Source organism: Triticum dicoccoides, chromosome 4B (genome assembly GCF_002162155.2).
Source record: "Triticum dicoccoides isolate Atlit2015 ecotype Zavitan chromosome 4B, WEW_v2.0, whole genome shotgun sequence".
Lineage (NCBI taxonomy): Eukaryota > Viridiplantae > Streptophyta > Magnoliopsida > Poales > Poaceae > Triticum > Triticum dicoccoides.
The window spans coordinates 77,161,223-77,183,065 of record NC_041387.1 but is presented as its reverse complement, the minus strand read 5'-3'; positions in this window follow the sequence as shown (position 1 = coordinate 77,183,065).

The window sequence follows — 21,843 nt, the reverse complement described above, 5'->3', positions numbered from 1 at the left end:
GTCTCCTAGTGTTTCCACTGAGCCATGGTAGCTTGCTACTGCTCCGGAACACTTAGGCTGGCCGGCATGTGTCCTTCTTCGTTCCTGTGTCTGTCCCTTCGGGGAAATGTCACGCGATGAATACCGGAGTCCTGTTAGCCCGCTACAGCCCGGTTCACCGGAGTCCTGCTAGCCCAGTGCTACAGCCTGGATTCACTCGCTGATGACCGACACGTTCGATGCTGGGTCATGGATGCCTGTCCCTGTAAGTCTGTGCCACTTTGGGTTTACGACTAGTCATGTCAGCCCGGGCTCCTTATCATATGGATGCTAGCGACACTATCATATACGTGAGCCAAAAGACGCAAACGGTCCCGGGCAAAGGTAAGGCGACACCCGTGGGGATACCGTGCGTGAGGCCGCAAAGTGATATGAGGTGCTACAGGCTAGATCGATGTGACATCGAGTCGGGGTCCTGACATCTGGATACCCATGTTGGCTCCCACATGCTCCACGATGATCTCATCGGATGAACCACGATGTCGAGGATTTAATCAACCCCGTTTGCAATTCCCTTTGTCAATCGATATGTTACTTGCCCGAGATTCGATCGTCGGTATCCTAATGACATTGCAAAAACTCTAGCAAACGAACTATACGATCTTGTGCTATGTTTAGGATTGGGTCTTGTCCATCACATCATTATCCTAATGATGTGATCCCGTTATCAATGACATCTAATGTCCATAGCCAGGAAACCATGACTATCTATTGATCAACGAGCTAGTCAACTAGAGGCTTACTAGGGACATGTTGGTGTCTGTTATTCACACATGTATTACGATTTCCAGATAACACAATTATAGCACGAATAAAAACAATTATCATGAACAAAGAAATATAATAATAATGCTTTTATTATTGCCTCTAGGGCATATTTCCAACAGTCTCCCACTTGCACTAGAGTCAATAATCTAGTTACATTGCGATGAATCGAACACCCATGGAATTCTGGTGTTGATCATGTTTTGCTCTTGGGAGAGGTTTAGTCAACGGATCTGCTACATTCAGGTCCGTATGTACTTTACAAATCTCTATGTCTCCATCTTGAACATTTTCACGGATGGAGTTGAAGCGACGCTTGATGTGCCTTGTCTTCTTGTGAAACCTGGGCTCCTTGGCAAGTGCAATAGCTCCAGTGTTTGTCACAGAAGAGCTTGATCGGCCCCGACGCATTGGGCATGACTCCTAGGTCGGTGATGAACTCCTTCACCCATATTGCTTCATGTGCTGCCTCCGAGGCTGCCATGTACTCCGCTTCACATGTAGATCCCGCCATGACGCTCTGCTTGCAACTGCACCAGCTTACTGCCCCACCATTCAAAATATACACGTATCCGGTTTGTGACTTAGAGTCATCCAGATCTGTGTCGAAGCTAGCGTCGACGTAACCTTTTACGACGAGCTCTTCGTCACCTCCATAAACGAGAAACATTTCCTTAGTCCTTTTCAGGTACTTCAGGATATTCTTGACCGCTGTCCAGTGTTCCTTGCCGGGATTACTTTGGTACCTTCCTACCAAACTTATGGCAAGGTTTACATCAGGTCTGGTACACAGCATGGCATACATAATAGAACCTATGGCTGAGGCATAGGGGATGACACTCATCTCTTCTATATCTTCTGCCATGGTCGGACATTGAGCTGAGCTCAATTTCACACCTTGCAACACAGGCAAGAACCCCTTCTTAGACTGATCCATATTGAACTTCTTCAATATCTTATCAAGGTATGTGCTTTGTGAAAGACCTATGAGGCGTCTTGATCTATCTCTGTAGATCTTGATGCCTAATATATAAGCAGCTTCTCCAAGGTCCTTCATTGAAAAACTCTTATTCAAGTAGGCCTTAATGTTGTCCAAGAGTTCTATATCATTTCCCATCAAAAGTATGTCATCTACATATAATATGAGAAATGCTACAGAGCTCCCACTCACTTTCTTGTAAACACAGGCTTCTCCATAAGTCTGTGTAAACCCAAACGCTTTGATCATCTCATCAAAGCGAATGTTCCAACTCCGAGATGCTTGCACCAGCCCATAAATCGAGCATTGGAGCTTGCACACCTTGTCAGCATTCTTAGGATCGACAAAACCTTCCGGCTGCATCATATACAATTCTTCCTTAAGGAAACCATTAAGGAATGCCGTTTTGACGTCCATCTGCCATATTTCATAATCATAAAATGCGGCAATTGCTAACATGATTCGGACGGACTTCAGCTTCGCTACCGGTGAGAAAGTCTCATCGTAGTCAACCCCTTGAACTTGTCGATAACCCTTAGCGACAAGCCGAGCTTTATAGATGGTCACATTACCATCCGCGTCTGTCTTCTTCTTAAAGATCCATTTATTTTCTATGGCTCGCCGTTCTACGGGCAAGTCAGTCAAAGTCCATACTTCGTTTTCATACATGGATCCTATCTCGGATTTCATGGCTTCTAGCCATTTGTCGGAATCCGGACCCGCCATCGCTTCTTCATAGTTCGAAGGTTCACCGTTGTCTAACAACATGATTTCCAAGACAGGGTTGCCGTACCACTCTGGTGCGGAACGTGTCCTCGTGGACCTTCGAATTTCAGTAGGAGTTTGATCAGAAGTATCTTGATTATCATTAACTTCCTCTCTAGTCGGTGCAGGCACCTCAGGAACATTTTCTTGAGTTGCGCCATTTTCCGGTTCAAGAGGTAATACTTCATCAAGCTCTACTTTCCTCCCACTTACTTCTTTCGAGAGAAACTCTTTCTCCAGAAAGGACCCATTCTTGGCAACAAAGATCTTGCCTTCGGATCTGAGGTAGAAGATATACCCAACAGTTTCTTTAGGGTATCCTATGAAGACGCATTTTTCCGATTTGGGTTCGAGTTTTTCAGGTTGAAGTTTCCTGACATAAGCATCGCATCCCCAAACTTTTAGAAATGACAGCTTAGGTTTCTTCCCAAACCATAATTCATACGGTGTCGTCTCAACGGATTTCGACGGGGCCCTATTTAAAGTGAATGCGGCAGTCTCTAAAGCATAGCCCCAAAAAGATAGTGGTAAATCGGCAAGAGACATCATAGATCGTACCATATCTAATAGAGTGCGATTACGACGTTCGGACACACCATTACGCTGAGGTGTTCCAGGCGGCGTGAGTTGTGAAACTATTCCACATTTTCTTAAGTGTGTACCAAACTCGTGACTCAAGTATTCTCCTCCACGATCTGATCGTAGAAACTTGATTTTCCTGTCACGTTGATTCTCAACTTCACTCTGAAATTCCTTGAACTTTTCAAAGGTCTCAGACTTGTGTTTCATTAAGTAGACATACCCATATCTACTCAAGTCATCAGTGAGGGTGAGAACATAACGATAGCCACCGCGAGCCTCAACACTCATTGGACCGCACACATCGGTATGTATGATTTCCAATAAGTTGGTTGCTCTCTCCATTGTTCCTGAGAATGGAGTCTTGGTCATTTTTCCCATGAGGCATGGTTCGCACGTGTCAAATGATTCGTAATCAAGAGACTCTAAAAGTCCATCAGCATGGAGCTTCTTCATGCGTTTGACACCTATGTGACCGAGGCGGCAGTGCCACAAGTATGTGGGACTATCACTATCAATCTTACATCTTTTGGTACTTACACTATGAATATGTGTAGCATTACGCTCGAGATTCATAAAGAATAAACCATTCACCATCGGAGCATGACCATAAAACATATCTCTCATATAAATAGAACAACCATTATTCTCGGATTTAAATGAGTAGCCATCTCGAATTAAATGAGATCCTGATACAATGTTCATGCTCAAACTTGGCACAAAATAACAATTATTGAGGTTCAAAACTAACCCCGTAGGTAAATGTAGAGGTAGCGTGCCGACGGCGATCACATCGACCTTGGAACCATTCCCGACGCGCATCGTCACCTCGTCCTTCGCCAGTCTCCGTTTATTCCGCAGCTCCTGTTGTGTGTTACAAATATGAGCAACGGCACCGGTATCAAATACCCAGGAGTTACTACGATTACTGGTAAGGTACACATCAATTACATGTATATCAAATATACCTTTGGTTTTGCCGGCCTTCTTGTCCGCTAAGTATTTGGGGCAGTTCCGCTTCCAGTGACCACTTTCCTTGCAATAAAAACACTCAGTCTCGGGCTTGGGTCCATTCTTTGGCTTCTTCCCGGCAGCTTGCTTGCTGGGTGCGGCAACTACCTTGCCGTCCTTCTTGAAGTTCTTTTTACCCTTGCCCTTCTTGAACTTAGTGGTTTTATTGATCATCAACACTTGATGTTCCTTTCTGACTTCTACCTCTGCTGATTTCAGCATAGCAAATACTTCAGGAATGGTCTTTTCCATCCCCTGCATATTGAAGTTCATCACAAAGCTCTTGTAGCTCGGTGGAAGCGACTGGAGGATTCTGTCAATGACCGCATCATCCGGGAGATTAACTCCCAGCTGAGTCAAGCGGTTATGTAACCCAGACATAGTGAGTATGTGCTCACTGACAGAACTATTTTCCTCCATCTTACAGCTGAAGAATTTGTCAGAGACTTCATATCTCTCGACCCGGGCATGAGCTTGGAAAACCATTTTCAGCTCTTCGAACATCTCATATGCTCCATGTCTCTCAAAACGCTTTTGGAGCCCCGGCTCTAGGCTGTAAAGCATGCCGCACTGAACGAGGGAGTAGTCATCGGAACGTGCCTGCCAAGCGTTCATAACGTCTTGTTCCGCAGGGAGAACAGGTGCATCACCTAGCGGTGCTTGTAGGACATAATCTTTCTTGGCAGCTATGAGGATGATCCTCAGGTTCCGGACCCAGTCCGTATAGTTGCTGCCATCGTCTTTCAGCTTGGTTTTCTCTAGGAACGCGTTGAAGTTGAGGACTACGTTGGCCATTTGATCTACAAGACATATTGTAAAAATTTAGACTAAGTTCATGATAATTAAGTTCATCTAATCAAACTATAATGAACTCCCACTCAGATTTGACATCCCTTTGGTCATCTAAGTGTTACACGATCCGAGTCGACTAGGCCGTGTCCGATCATCACGTGAGACGGACTAGTCATCGTCGGTGAACATTCTCATGTAGATCGTATCTTCCATACGACTCGTGTTCGACCTTTCGGTCTCCGTGTTCCGAGGCCATGTCTGTACATGCTAGGCTCGTCAAGTTAACCCTAAGTGTTTTCGCTGTGTAAAACTGTCTTACACCCGTTGTATGTGAACGTAAGAATCTATCACACCCGATCATCACGTGGTGCTTCGAAACGACGAACTGTAGCAACGGTGCACAGTTAGGGGAGAACACTTCTTGAAATTTTTGTAAGGGATCATCTTATTTACTACCGTCGTTCTAAGTAAACAAGATGCATAAAACATAATAAACATCGCATGCAATTATATAAAGTAGTGACATGATATGGCCAATATCATATAGCTCCTTTGATCTTCATCTTCGGGGCTCCATGATCATCTTGTCACCGGCACGACACCATGATCTCCATCATCATGATCTCCATCATCGTGTCTTCATGAAGTTGTCACGCCAACGACTACTTCTACTTCTATGACTAACACGTTTAGTAATAAAGTAAAGTAGTTTACATGGCGTTCTTTAATGACACGCAGGTCATACAAAAAATAAAGACAACTCCTATGGCTCCTGCCGGTTGTCATACTCATCGACATGCAAGTCGTGATTCCTATTACAATAGCATGAACATCTCATACATGACATATAGATCATTCATCATTCATCACAACTTTGGCCATATCATATCACAAAGCACTTGCTGCAAAAACAAGTTAGACGTCCTCTAATTGTTGTTTGCAAGTTTTACGTGGCTGAAGTAGGGTTCTAGCAAGAACGTTTTCTTACCTACGTGAAACCACAACGTGATTTGTCAACTTCTATTTACCCTTCATAAGGACCCTTTTCATCGAATCCGCTTCAACTAAAGTAGGAGAGACAGACACCCGCCAGCCACCTTATGCAACTTGTGCATGTTAGTCGGTGGAAGCGGTCTCACGTAAGCGTACGTGTAAGGTTGGTCCGGGCCGCTTCATCCCACAATACCGCTGAAGCAAGATAAGACTAGTAGCGGCAAGAAAGTTGACAAATCTACGCCCACAACCAATTGTGTTCTACTCGTGCAAGAAGAACTACGCATAGACCTAGCTCTGACACCACTGTTGGGTAACGTTGCAGAAAACAAAAATTTTTCTACTCGTTTCACCAAGATCATCTAGGAGTTCATCTAGCAACGAGTCATTGGATGCATCTACGTACCTTGTAGATCGCGAGCGGAAGCGTTCAAAGAACGGGGATGATGTAGTCGAACACGACGTGATTCGAATCACCGGAGATCCTAGCACCGAACGGACGGCACCTCCGCGTTCAACACACGTACGGAACAGCCACGTCTCCTCCTTCTTGATCTAGCAAGGGAGGGAGGAGAGGTTGAGGGAGATGGCACCAGCAGCAGCACGACGGCGTGGTGTTGATGGAGCTGCAGTACTCCGGCAGAGCTTCGCTAAGCAATAAGGAGATGGAGGAGGTGTTGGGGAGGAAGAAGGAGGCAACCAAAGGCCAAGGACTCAAGGTATGAAGTCCCTCCTCTCCCCCACTATATATAGGGGTGCCAAGGGGGGGTGGCCGGCCCTAGGAGATCCAATCTCCTAGGGGGTGCGGCGGCCAAGGGGGGTTTCCCTCCCCCCCAAGGCACCTAGGAGGTGCCTTACCCTCCTAGGACTCTTGCCCCCTTGAACCCTAGGCGCATGGGCCTATGTGGGGCTGGTGCCCTTGGCCCAAGCAGGCCAAGGCGCACCCCCTACAGCCCATGTGGCCCCCGGGGATGGGTGGCCCCACCCGGTGGGCCCCCGGGACCCCTCCGGTGGTCCCGGTACAACACCGATAACCCCGAAACTTGTCCCGATGCCCGAAACAGGACTTCCCATATATAAATCTTTACCTCCGGACCATTCCGGAACTCCTCGTGACGTCCGGGATCTCATCCGGGACTCCGAACAACATTCGGGTTACTGCATATACATATCCCTACAACCCTAGCGTAACTGAACCTTAAGTGTGTAGACCCTACGGGTTCGGGAGACATGTAGACATGACCGAGATCGCTCTCCGGTCAATAACCAACAGCGGGATCTGGATACCCATGTTGGCTCCCACATGCTCCACGATGATCTCATCGGATGAACCACGATGTCGAGGATTTAATCAACCCCGTATGCAATTCCCTTTGTCAATCGATATGTTACTTGCCCGAGATTCGATCGTCGTTATCCCAATACCTCGTTCAATCTTGTTACCGGCAAGTCACTTTACTCGTACCGTAATGCATGATCCCGTGACCAAACACTTGGTCACTTTGAGCTCATTATGATGATGCATTACTTGAGTGGGCCCAGTGATATCTCTCCGTCATACGGAGTGACAAATCCCAGTCTCGATCCATATAAAACAATAGATACTTTCGGAGATACCTGTAGTGCACCTTTATAGTCACCCAGTTACGTTGTGACGTTTGATACACCCAAAGCACTCCTACGGTATCCAGGAGTTATACGATCTCATGGTCGAAGGAAGAGATACTTTGACATTGCAAAAACTCTAGCAAACGAACTATACGATCTTGTGCTATGTTTAGGATTGGGTCTTGTCCATCACATCATTATCCTAATGATGTGATCCCGTTATCATTGACATCTAATGTCCATAGCCAGGAAACCATGACTATCTATTGATCAACGAGCTAGTCAACTAGAGGCTTACTAGGGACATGTTGGTGTCTGTTATTCACACATGTATTACGATTTCCAGATAACACAATTATAGCACGAATAAAAACAATTATCATGAACAAAGAAATATAATAATAATGCTTTTATTATTGCCTCTAGGGCATATTTCCAACATTAGGTACTGTAATGAACACATTCTAAATTCATATTGGTGTAATATCTACTGTATTCCACCTTCTCTATGGTTCATACCCTCCGATACTACTCATATATTCATCAAAATAAGCAAACAACACATAGAAAACAGAATCTGTCAAAAACAGAACAGTCTGTAGTAATCTGTATCAAACTTATACTTCTGGAACTCCAAAAATCCTACCAAATTAGGATGTCCTAAGAAATTTGTGTACCAATCCATATAAAAAAGAATCAGATCAAAAGCACCTTTCTGTGAATTATCAAAACTAATATACTGGGTGCAAAAGTTTCTGATTTTCAGCACGATCAACACAACTATCACTGTAAGCTATCCTGAAGGTCTTACTTGGCACTTTACTGAAACAAAAGCTATAAAACATGATTACTACAGTAGCATAATCATGTGAACACACAAAAACAGTAAGGATAAATGTTGGGTTATCTCCCAACAAGCACTTTTCTTTAATGCATTTCTAGCTAGGCATGATGATGACGATGATGCTCACATAAAAGATAAGGATTGAAACATAACGGGTGAGGGAGTCCTGGATAAGGGGGTATCCGGACAGCCGGACTATATACTTTGGCCGGACTGTTGGACTATGAAGATACAAGATTGAAGACTTCGTCCCGTGTCTGGATGGGACTCTCCTTGGCGTGGAAGGCAAGCTTGGCGATTCAAATGTAGATCTCCTTCTCTGTAAACCGACTCTGGGTAACCCTATCCCCCTCCGGTGTCTATATAAACCGGAGGGTTTAGTCCGTAGGACATAACAACAATCATACCATAGGCTAGCTTCTAGGGAGTGTAGCCTCTCTGATCTCGTGGTAGATCAACTCTTGTAATACTCATATCATCAAGATCAATCAAGCAGGAAGTAGGGTATTACCTCCATCGAGAGGGCCCGAACCTGGGTAAACATCGTGTCCCCAGCCTCCTGTTACCATTAGCCTTAGACGCACAGTTTGGGACCCCCTACCCGAGATCCGCCGGTTTTGACACCGACATTGGCGCTTTCATTGAGAGTTCCTCTGTGTCGTCGCTGCAAGGCTCGATGGCTCGCCTCGTTGTCAGGGACAACATCACCTTTGAAGGAGCACTGGCCCAAGGCCAAACTCTCCGTCTGGGCGGTTTCGTCATGATCGCCCGATCGGCTATCGCGCCCACAATGACTTCTCAGGTCATCAAAAACAGCCTCCACGTTAGTTCAGAACTCGCCGAACAAATGGATCCAATGGAGCTCTCTTCCCTTAATGAGCTCTTGGATCGCATCGCCGCCCTGGGTGTCGCTACAGACTATGATCGGATCAGGCTTAAACCCGACCAAAGGGAGATTTATTCTCCGCCGGTCACCCACGAAATCGTGGTAGTGGAGGAGCATCATACGAATTCTCCCTCTATTTTGAGGACGAACTGTGTCTGGATTTCCGAGCTCTCTGAGCCGGACACCTGCTCGCAGGAGGACACGACCCAAACCCCAAACTTAGGATCAGGCGACGGGTCAAACAAATTGGGCAGCATCCCAGAGCCCGGGCCATTAAGCTCAGGAACTTCCTTGCCCCTGGGTCTCAGATTGGGTCAGGATTCGGATTCAAATCCACCCACCCACCCAGATTTATTCAATATTCAACAAATCAGACAAGAGCCACAAGAGACAATACATCATTACTAGGCCAGATTCCTCCTTGTGTTAAACAGGGTTAAGGACTGTCGCGAGGAAGACGCAATCTCCCTCTTCTGCAACAATTGCACGGACAAAGGGATCCTCAATGCTATAAGTCGCCGTGACATAGTACACTTTGCTGACTTAGCGGCCATAGTGCAGAAGTACTGCGCGATGGAAAGCGCCTGGAAAACCCAAACGGACTTCTGGGACAATCCGGCTCTCACTAAACCCTTCGTCCGATCTAAAAGGGCAAGCTCTCGTAAGCTACCCGGTTCAATTGCCAAAAAACCAAAGCCTGATACAAGGTGCGGAACCGTATTGGAAGAATGGCTCGGTGGACTGTGCAAAATTCACAGCACACCGGATACTACACCAACTCATAGCCTTAGAGCATGTTGGATACTCCGGCAGGTAGCAAAGAGTGGCGAGGATCTCCTATTAAACCATACAGCAGAACACCAGCCCGCCGGAAACAACAATACGGTATTTACAGTTTTCGAGACTTTCGCCTCAAATAATAGGCGCAAGCGAGCTCAGCGCAACCTCGCCGAAGTTTGCCACGTGGCAACAATAAACCCATGGAACGACACGGCTATAACCTACAATGCCAATGACGAACCTCAGTTCCGAATAGTCCAAGCACCAGCCGCTTTGGTCCTTAGTCCAATCGTGGACAGCTTCATGCTCACTAAAGTGCTCATGGACGGCGGAAGCGGACTAAACCTCATCTACGAGGAAACCCTTAACAAGATGGAAATTGACAGGAGCCGCATTGAGCAAAGCAGCACAACCTTCAGGGGAATCATCCCTAGTCGGGAGGCATGATGCGCGGGAAAAATCACATTGGATGTGGTATTCGGCACCCCGGAGAATTACAGGTCCGAGGAAATTACATTCCAAGTGGCCCCGTTCAGCAGCGGATACCACACCCTCTTGGGGCGGGACGCGTTCACGAGTTTCCAGGCTATACCCCATTACGGGTACATGAAGCTCAAAATGCTCGGGCCCAACGGAATCATCACTCTAGCTAGTGATCCGGACGTCGCAATCCGCGCCGAAAATAAAACCGCCGCCCTTGCCCTGGAAGCATTATCAGAAGCCCTCGCGGCCGAAGAACTAACGACACTGCGAGTGACAGTGGACAGAGACGACGTGATACTCGACAAGCGACCTAAATCCACCTTCTTCAAGCCAGCGGACGAGATAGTCAAATTCCAGGTCCACCCAACGGACCCTACAAAGACGGCTTCCATTGGGACACAGTTGAACCCCACAATAGACGCCGCACTGCGAGATTTCCTGCGCGAGAATTGGGATATCTTCGCCTGGCACCCTTCAGACATGCCGGGCATCCCATGCAGGCTGGCTGAACATAGCCTCAATATACTGAAAGGATACAAGCCAGTCAAGCAGACTCTTAGGCGCTTCTCAAAGCCTAAGCGGCAAGCCATGGGAGAGGAGCTAGCCAAGCTACTCGAGGCCGGATTCATCAGAGACATCAAACATCCGGATTGGCTAGCAAACTTGGTAATGGTACCAAAGAAGGACAAATCCTGGCGCTTATGTGTCGATTTTAAGGACCTCAATAAAGCTTGCCCTAAGGATCCCTTCCCCCTCCCCCGCATTGACCAAATCATTGACGCCACCGCAGGACACGACTCATTGTGCTTCCTCGACGCATACTCCGGATACCATCAGATCAAGATGGCGGAGTCCGACCAGGCCGCAACGGCCTTCATTACACCATACGGCCCCTTCTACTTTAACACCATGCCTTTCGGGCTAAAAAATGCCAGCGCAACCTATCAGCGCATGATTCAGACATGCCTAGAAAAACAAATTGGCAAGACAGTAGAGGCCTATGTAGACGACGTGGTCATCAAAACAAGACACGTTGAAACTTTAATAGACGACTTGAGGCTTACGTTCGACAACCTCCGAACATACGGCATCAAGCTCAACCCGGAGAAATGTGTCTTCGGGGTACCCTCCAGGAAATTGCTCGGCTTCATCATTTCCAATAGAGGAATTGAAGCAAATCCGGCAAAAATCCGAGCTCTGTCACAGTTGGCTATCCCAACACACCTCAAGCAGATCCAAAAACTAACTGGATGCGTGGCTGCCTTAAGCCGCTTTATCTCCCGCTTAGGAGAAAAGGCACTACCTCTGTATCACCTTCTTCGACGTACCAAACACTTCGAGTGGACGGATGCGGCCCTGGCCGGACTGGAAGAAATAAAGGCACTCTTGGCCACAAACCTAGTCCTGACCGCGCCAAACATTGGTGAACCCATGCTATTATACATAGCCGCAACAAACCAAGTTGTGAGCGCAGTGCTCATCGTCGAATGAGAGGCAGATGGACACAAGTTCCCGCTCAAAAAGCTGGTATATTACGTGTCCACTGTCCTCACTCCATGCAAATCTCGGTACCCGCACTATCAAAAGATAGCGTACGCGGTCTTCATGGCATCCCGGAAACTACGACACTACTTTCAAGAGTGTTCGATCATGGTGGCCTCCGAAGTACCACTCAATGACATAATAAATAACCGCGACGCAACAAGCCAAATTGCTAAATGGGCTATCGAGTTCCTCCCGTTCGACATAACATACAAACCACGGCGGGCCATTAAGTCGCAAGTACTGGCCGACTTCGTCGCCGAATGGACAGAAGCCGAACTCCCTAAAGAGTACGACGCGTACTCAAATTGGATCATGCATTTTGACGGCTCTAAAATGCTGGCCGGATTGGGAATAGGCATTGTCCTAACATCCCCAACCGGAGACACGATCCAATACGTACTCCAAATATTATACACAGACTCCAACAATGCAGCCGAATACGAGGCTCTGTTGCATGGTCTTTGGATGGCAGTCTCCATGGGCATCCAACGCCTCAAAGTGCGAGGGGACTCGAACCTCGCAATATCTCAGGTAAATGGAGACTTTGATGCCAAGGACCCGAAAATGGCGGCCTATCGCAATGCCGTCCTCAAAATGTCAGCTCGGTTCGAGGGGCTCGAATTCCACCATGTGGTCAGAGAAAATAATCAAGCGACCGATATCCTTGCCCGCATCGGCGCTAAACGCGACCCCGTCCCACCCAATATCTTCTTAGAAAGGCTGGTCAAGCCGTCCGTGGCATGGGAGGGGGAGTCCGGCACTATTATTCCGGCTCCGAACAGTACCCAAGTTTCTGTACCATCTGACGTAATCGGAGGCTCTGCCACCGAAATTACACCTTCGGCCCACGAAATAATGGCTGTCATCGCCCCGTGGACCGATCCCTTCTTGGCCTACCTAAATAGGCAAGAGCTCCCCGAGGACCAAAACGAGGCACATTGTATTGTGCGACACTCTAAGGCCTACAAAGTCCATGAAGGATAGCTCTACAAGAAGAGCATCACCGGAGTGCTCCAACGATGCATCTCCGAAGAGGAAGGGTGGCAGCTCTTAGCTGAAATCCATTCCGGACTAGGCGGGCACCACGCGGAAGCCCGAGCACTCGTAAGCAAGGCCTTTCGGACAGGTTTTTACTGGCCGACAGCCTGGGCAGACGCACAGGACCTTGTCCAACATTGCGGTGGTTGTCAACTATTTGCCAATCAGAGCCATATGCCCCCTACCACTGTCCAAACAATCCCCATAACTTGGCCCTTCGCGGTCTGGGGGCTGGATATGGTGGGACCCCTTAAAGGGTGAAGCCATAAGGAAAAATACATATTGGTCATGGTGGACAAGTTCACCAAATGGATAGAAGCCAAACTAGTTAAAACGCCCGAATCCGGACCAGTGATAGACTTCATATCAGGGGTTGTACACCGTTACGGTGTCCCCCACAGCATCTTCACTAACAATGGCTCGAATTTTACAGCCGATGAGGTGAAAACCTGGTGTGTCCAAATGGGCATTAAGCTCGACTATGCCTCTATCTATCACCGCCAAACAAATGGTCAAGTCGAACGTGCAAATGGTCTCATCATGAGCGGCATTAAACCCAGACTAGTGCGATCCTTGAAGGAATCAGACACACATTGGGTCGAGGAACTCGACTCCGTACTCTGAGGACTGCATGTTGGGGAACGTTGCATAAAATAAAAAAATTCCTACGTTCACCAAGATCAATCTATGAGTTCATCTACATACCCTTGTAGATCGCGTGTGGAAGCGTTCAAGAGAACGGGGTTGAGGGAGTCGTTCTCGTCGTGATCCAAATCACCAGAGATCCTAGCGCCGAACGAACGGCACCTCCGCGTTCAACACACGTACGGTCAGCATAATGTCTCCTACTTCTTGATCCAGCAAGGGGGAAGGAGAGGTTGATGAAGATCCAGCAGCACGACGGCGTGGTGGTGGATGCAGCAGGGTTCCGGCAGGGCTTCGCCAAGCGACTACGGGAGGAGGAGGTGTAGCAGGGGAGAGGGAGGCGCCAAGACTTCAGGGTGCGGCTGCCCTCCCTCCCCCCTTTATATAGGCCCCCTGGGGGGGGGGTGCCGGCCCTGGAGATTGGATCTCCCAAGGGGGGAGGCGGCCAGGGGGTGGAGTGGCCCCCAAGGCAAGTGGAGGCGCCCCCCACCCTAGGGTTTCCAACCCTAGGCGCAGGGGGGGCAAGGGGGGGCGCACCAGCCCACTAGGGGCTGGTTCCCCTCCCACTTCAGCCCACGGGGCCCTCCGGGATAGGTGGCCCCACCCGGTGGACCCCCGGGACCCTTCCGGTGGTCCCGGTACAATACCAGTGACCCCCGAAACTCTCCCGATGGCTGAAACTGCACTTCCTATATATAATTCTTTACCTCCGGACCATTCCGGAACTCCTCGTGACGTCCGGGATCTCATCCGGGACTCCGAACAACTTTCGGTATGCTGCATACTCATATTCATACAACCCTAGTGAGGGAGTCCTGGATTAGGGGGTGTCCAGATAGCCGAACTATCATCATCGGCCGGACTCCAAGACTATGAAGATACAAGATTGAAGACTTTGTCCCATGTCTGGATGGGACTTTCCTTAGCGTGGAAGGCAAGCTTGGCGATATGGATATGTAGATCTCCTACCATTGTAACCGACTTTGTGTAACCCTAGCCCTCTCCGGTGTCTATATAAACCGGATGGCCTTAGTCCGTAGGACGAACAACAATCATACCATAGGCTAGCTTCTAGGGTTTAGCCTCCTTGATCTCGTGGTAGATCTACTCTTGTAACACACATCATCAATATTAATCAAGCAGGACGTAGGGTTTTACCTCCATCAAGAGGGCCCGAACCTGGGTAAAACATCGTGTCCCTCGTCTCCTGTTACCATCCGCCTAGACGCACAGTTCGGGACCCCCTACCCAAGATCCGCCGGTTTTGACACCAACATTGGTGCTTTCATTGAGTTCCTCTGTGTCGTCGCCGATAGGCTCGATGGCTTCTTCGATCATCAATAACGATGCAGTCCAGGGTGAGACCTTCCTCCCCGGACAGATCTTCGTATTCGGCTGCTTCGCACTGCGGGCCAATTCGCTTGGCCAACTGGAGCAGATCGAAAGCTATGCCCCTGGCCGTCAGGTCAGATTTGGAAGTTTGAACTTCACGGCTGACATCCGCGGGGACTTGATCCTCAATGGATTCGAGCCACAGCCAAGCGTGCCGCATTGTCATGACGAGCATGATTTAGCTCTGCAGCCAGACAGTATCCTGGAGGCCGCACTCGAACCCGCTCCGATCTTCAATTCAGAGCCAGCTGCGCAGACGGAGGACGGGTGGCTGGACACCGCCTCGGGGGCCGCAACCTCTATGGCGATAGAGCTGAACACTGACTTTGTCCCTCATGAAGCTCGTGACTCCGAGGTGCCGGACTCCTTGCCGGACTCCGCACCTCCTGCGCCCCCTCCGATCGAATTTGATTGGGCGCTGATCATGGAGTTCACCGCGGCGGACATCTTTCAACACTCACCTTTTGGCGACATCTTGAGTTCACTAAAGTATCTCTCGTTATCAGGAGAGCCCTGGCCGGACAGCGGTCAGGACGGTTGGGATGCGGACGATGAAGAAATTCAAAGCCCACCCACCACCCACTTGGTAGCCACTGTCGACGATCTAACCGACATGCTAGATTACGACTCTGAAGACATCGACGGTATGGACGACGATGCCGGAGACGACCAAGAACCAGCGCCTACCGGGCACTGGAAAGCCACCTCATCGTATGACATATACATGGTGGATATCCCAAAGGATGGGAATGGAAAAGGAGCATCGGAGGATGACCCCTCCAAGAAACAGCCCAAGCGCAGGCGCCAGCGGCGCCGCTCTAAATCCCGCCACAGCAAGAATGAAGATTCCGGCACCGGAGATAATAACACTCCAGATAGTGCCGAAGACAACCCACTCCAGCAAGATTCAGCACAGGAGGACGGAGACGCCAGCCCTCATGAGAGAGCGGCAGAAGAAGAGGTAGGGGATTATATGCCTCCCTCCGGAGACGTGGCGAGCCTCGACGACGACGAATTCGTCGTTCCTGAGGATCTCGTCGAACAAGGGCGTTTTAAACGCAGGCTTATGGCCACGGCAAACAGCCTCAAGAAAAAGCAGCAACAGCTTAGAGCTGATCAAGATCTGCTAGCCGACAGATGGACTGAAGTCCTCGCAGCCGAAGAGCATGAGCTCGAACGCCCCTCCAAAAGCTACCCTAAACGCAAGCTGCTCCCCCGATTAGAGGAGGAGGCGTATGAACCTACATCACCAGCAGACAATACGGCTAACCGACCACCCCGTGGTCGCGATAGAGAGGCCTCTAGGCCCTTCACCAGAACCGTACCCCGGCATCGCTCGAAAAGCGCAAGGCCACAGGGGAACGCTCCGGACTTGCGAGATATATTGGAGGACAAGGCAAGACAATCAAGATCGATCTACGGATCATGTGGGCGTCCCATGACACGTGACGACAGCCGTCGCGCCGGACACAGTAAGTCCGGCCGGGCCGAACAAAATAGACAAAGCTCTCTTGAGCTCCATCGTGATATCGCCCAGTACAGAGGCGCCGCACACCCACTATGCTTCACAGATGAAGTAATGGATCATCAAATCCCCGAAGGGTTTAAACCCGTCAATATTGAATCTTACGACGGCACAACAGACCCCGCGGTCTGGATCGAAGACTATCTCCTCCACATCCACATGGCCCGCGGTGATGATCTTCACGCCATCAAATATCCCCCACTCAAGCTTAAAGGACTAGCCCGGCATTGGCTTAACAGCTTGCCAGCAGAGTCAATTGGGAGTTGGGAAGACCTGGAAGCCGCATTCCTTGATAACTTCCAGGGCAGATATGTGCGACCACCAGACGCTGACACCTAAGCCATATAATTCAGCAGCCAGACGAATCAGCCAGACAATTCTGGACATGGTTCTTAACCAAGAAAAAACAAATTGTCGACTGTCCGGATGCCGAGGCCCTCGTGGCCTTCAAACATAACATCCGTGATGAGTGGCTTGCCCGGCACCTGGGACAGGAAAAGCCGAAATCTATGGCAGCCCTCACATCACTCATGACCCGTTTTTACGCGGGTGAGGACAGCTGGCTAGCATGCAGCAACAACCTCAGCAAAAAATTTGGCAGTCCGAATATCAAGGACCGCAATGGCAGGTCACGTTGCAACAAAAACAAACGTCGCATTAACGGCGATAATAGTGAGGATACGGCAGTCAATGCTGGATTCCGAGGCTCCAAACCCGGTCAGCGGAAAAAGCCATTCAAAAGAACTACTCCGGGTCCGTCCAATTTGGACCGAATACTCGACGGCTTGTGCCAGATACACGACACCCCCGAAAAGCCAGCCAACCACACCAACAGGGACTGTTGGGTATTTAAGCAGGCAAGCAAGTTAATTGCCGAAAACAATGACAAGGGGCTGCATAGCGATGACAAGGAAGAGACCCGACCGCCGAACAATAGAGGACAAAAGGGTTTCCCCCACAGGTGCGAACGGTGAACATGATATACGCAACACACATACCCAAAAGGGAGCGGAAGCGTGCTCTCAGGGACGTATACGCGATGGAGCCAGTTGCCCCGAAGTTTAATCCATGGTCCTCCTGCCCGATCACTTTTGACCGAAGGGACCACCCCACCAGCATCCGCCACGACGGATTTGCCGCATTGGTTTTAGACCCAATCGTCGATGGATTTCACCTCACCAGAGTCCTGATGGACGGCGGCAGCAGCCTGAACCTGCTTTATCAGGATACAGTGTGCAAAATGGGCATAGATCCTTCAAGGATTAAACCTACCAAGACGACCTTTAAAGGCGTCATACCAGGTGTAGAAGCCAATTGTACATGCTCAGTCACACTGGAAGTGGTCTTCGGATCCCCGGATAACTTCCGAAGCGAGGAGTTAATCTTCGACATAGTTCCGTTTCGCAGCGGCTATCATGCTCTGCTCGGACGCACCGCGTTTGCAAAATTCAACGCGGTGCCGCACTACGCATTCCTAAAGCTCAAGATGCCAGGCCCTCGAGGAGTCATCACGGTCAACAGAAACACTGAACGCTCTCTCCGAACGGAGGAACATACAGCGGCTCTCGCGGCAGAAGTACAATGCAGCCTCTTAAGGCAATTCTCGAGTCCGGCCGTTAAGCGACCGGACACGGCTAAACGAGCCCGGAGCAACCTACAACAAGACCACTTGGCACGTAACGAGCACGCATAGCAGTGCGGCCCCAACCCCAGCCCCCGCAAAATTTCAAGACAGGTCCTTCGCGTACACCATTACGCTCTGGAGATACCATGGGCAGGGGGAAGGGGCACGACCACGACAGGCCCAGAATGCGGCTTAACCACACCAGGGGCTCCCAAGTGCGTTGTTCTTTTTTTTCTTTTTCCTTTTTACACAGGACTCCGTTCATCAGAGGCCCTGTCCGGCAGCAGACCTGCCGAACCCACGATGCAACAGCCAGGGAAGGAGAAAGGCTACTACGAATACTCAGGTGGTCGCCATTACGAGAATTAAAACTGTTTTATACAACATCCAGCAGCCTACCCCTGGAGGGGGACATGTTTAATAGTCCCATCCCTTGCTTATCGCACCATTTGTATCGTTCTACATTCACAGCAGTCTTTTTTGAATAAACAATGCAACACCTTTTTACTTTCACTTGCATTTCTTTCTTATACATGTGTTCATTTATGACATGTTGCATCCATACACCTTGGTATGGCTAAATACACCAGGGGCTTATGTTTCCCGCATCATGGTGTGATAAGTCCGAACACTTACACAAGTGCGGCACCCCGAACTTATAGCATTATATGCATCGGCTCCGAATCATGTTCTTGGGTCAATAGTTGGGTTTGCCCGGCTCCCATGTTTTGGTACCTTATGTTTGTATCGGCTAAGGTAGCACTGGAAGAACCACTGCGATTGCGCCCCAGTTGAGCTGGGTTAACGCCTCAGTGGAGAAAGCTAAAACTGACCGTCATGATGAGGTGAGAGCCGGTCGCTGTTCGAGAGGTTTTTTGCGAGTCCCTAAAGACTTATGCCGCTTAGAGCGAGGAGTCGGCTTCGTCCGGCCCAAGGCGTGGATAGCGCCCCAAATTCGGCCTTCCGAACACTAGGGGCTTCGCCGAAATTTAAAATTATAGAATTCTATGGCTAAGTGAGAGTGTTCAAGCATTATAAGTCCGGTTGCCTTGTTCGTTGTGTTGAGCGCCTCCCTAGATGGACCCAAAAATGGGAACAAGAGTGCTCAAGTTTTTCCCAACACCCCAGCACTCCTGGCATGGGGGCTGAAGCCGACGACTTGCCATCTCTCAGATTTGATAAACAGCCGCACAGAAGGTAATATTTTAAATTAACAAGCGTTCCTTAGCGCATATGAACTAAGTTTTCAGCGCACAGGATAACAAAATGCGAGTCTACTCAAAAATTACATATTTGGAGCACTCACCCGCAATGGTGCGGGCACCCTTCAGGACACTTATAATACATTTCGGGCGTGCGATGCTCCTTGCCCTTCGGTGGCGCGTCCGTCACAAGCTTCTGGGCATCCATCTTGCCCCATTGCACCTTTGCGCGGGCAAGGGCCCGACGGGCACCTTCAATACAGGCGGAGTGCTTGATGACTTCAACCCACGGACACGCATCCACCAGCCGCCGCACCAGGCTGAAGTAGCTCCCAGGCATGACCTCCTTAGGCCACAACCGAACTATGAGACCCTTCATGGCCTGTCCGGCCACCCTGTGGAGCTCGACCAGCTGCTTCAGCTGGTCGCTAAGGGGCACCGGATGTCCGGCCTCAGCATACTGAGACCAGAAGACCTTCTCCGTCGAGCTCCCCTCTTCGGCCCTGTAGAACATGGCAGCATCGGACACGCTGCGGGGCAGATCTGCGAACGCTCCTGGAGAGCTCCGAATTCGGGTAAGTGATAGGTAATTCACACTCACATGCTTACTTTGCATGAAAAATGCCTTACCCGCCGCTATTTTCTTCAACGCCTCGATTTCCTGGAGGGCCTTATAGGCTTCGGCCTTAGCGGCTCTGGCACTCTCAAGAGCCGTTGCAAGCTCGGACTCTCGAGTCTTCGAGTCACGCTCCAAACTCTCATGTTTTTCCATGAGAGCCTGGAGCTCTTGCTGCACCTCCGCCACCCGCGCCTCCTGCTTCTCTCGCTCGGCGTGCTCCGCGGCCGCATTGCGTTCGGCCGCGGCCACCGCCTCCTTCAGGGCTGCCACCTCGTTTGTGGCCCCTGCTATATCCACGTTATCCTTGTTATTTTTCTTGCAACCAAATCCTTTTCTGCAAGGTACAATTTTAATAAGGTGTTACTCACCTTCCTTATCCTCGAGCTGCTTCTTGGCACGGCCAAGCTCGTTCTCGGACCGCTCGAGGCTTTCCTTCAAAGTATTGACCTCCGCAGTCAGTGCGGCAGAGGTCAGCAGCACAGCCCGCAATCCCGTATTGACATATTTTTTATGACTCCTGCATATATCTTTTTAGATCCTCGATCCGGCTTTTCTTTCTGAACACCGAACCGAGCATCAGGGGCTACTGTCTATGCGGCACTACTTTACATATATCAAAATTCTTACCTCAAAGCCTGTTAGAAGGCTGCTGCAGGCTTCGGTTAGCCCGCTCTTGGCGAGCTGAACCTTCTGAATCACCGCACTCATAACAGTGCGGTGTTCCTCTTCGATGGAGGCGCCGTTGAGCGCCTCCAGCAAGCTGTCCGGCGCCTCCGGATAGACGGAGGCTGCCGGCACCGCGGTCTTGCCCTTCTTACGAAGGGGCCGCCCGCCGGACTCCGGAGCCACTACGGGTTCCGGGACCGAGTCCGGTGCGAAGTCCGGGAGGTTGTCCTGCGACACCTCCAGGTCCTCCTCCTCCCGGTGGGTCCCTTCCCGGGATCCCACCTCAGCATCATCCGCATCACGGGGGGTGGAGGTGGCCGGAAGAGAATCCATATCCGACGCACCTAAGGACCCGCTCGACAAAGCGGGAAGATCATCCTTGGGCGGACTGCAGGGTTGTATGCGGCATTAGAAAGACACTACGTGGCAAAAAGAGAAATCATGAAGCTATTCGGGAGTCCGGATACTTACAATCTCGCCAGGGGCTTGGCCCTTGGAGGCCAGTCCTCGTCATCATCTCCGGCGCTGGCATAGGAGTCCGGGCGAAGAGTCCTACCCTTCTTGGACCCTTCGGCCTCCCCCGTAGGGGAAGCCTTCCTTTTCTTCCCTCCCCCCGCTGGGGGAGAGGCTTTCTTCTTCTCCTCCTCGCCTCGGTGGGAGGAGTCTACATCGGAGTCATCATCCGATAACACCTGAAAACGGGAACTCTTTCAAGTACCCGTGGCCTTCTTCTTGGCCTTCTTCTCCGGCACCACATGGGGTGCCGGAGCCAGCAGCCCCGTTAAGCGGGCGTCCGCTGGGTCCTCTGGTAATGGGGCTGGACAGATAGTCTGTTTAGCCTTCTCCAGCTAGTCCTGTTAAACGAGAGGGAGTTTAGATCCCGCATAGAGTCAAACTATGGAAAACAAGCGTTCCGTAAAGGACAAAATCACTTACCTCGTCAGCTGGACGCTGCGAGCTGAATCCGCGATCTTCGGTAGCGGATGCGGGAGCCACGGCGCCCTTGAACAGCACCTTCCAGACATCTTCGTACATAGTGTCGAAGAGCCCGCTCAAAGTCTGG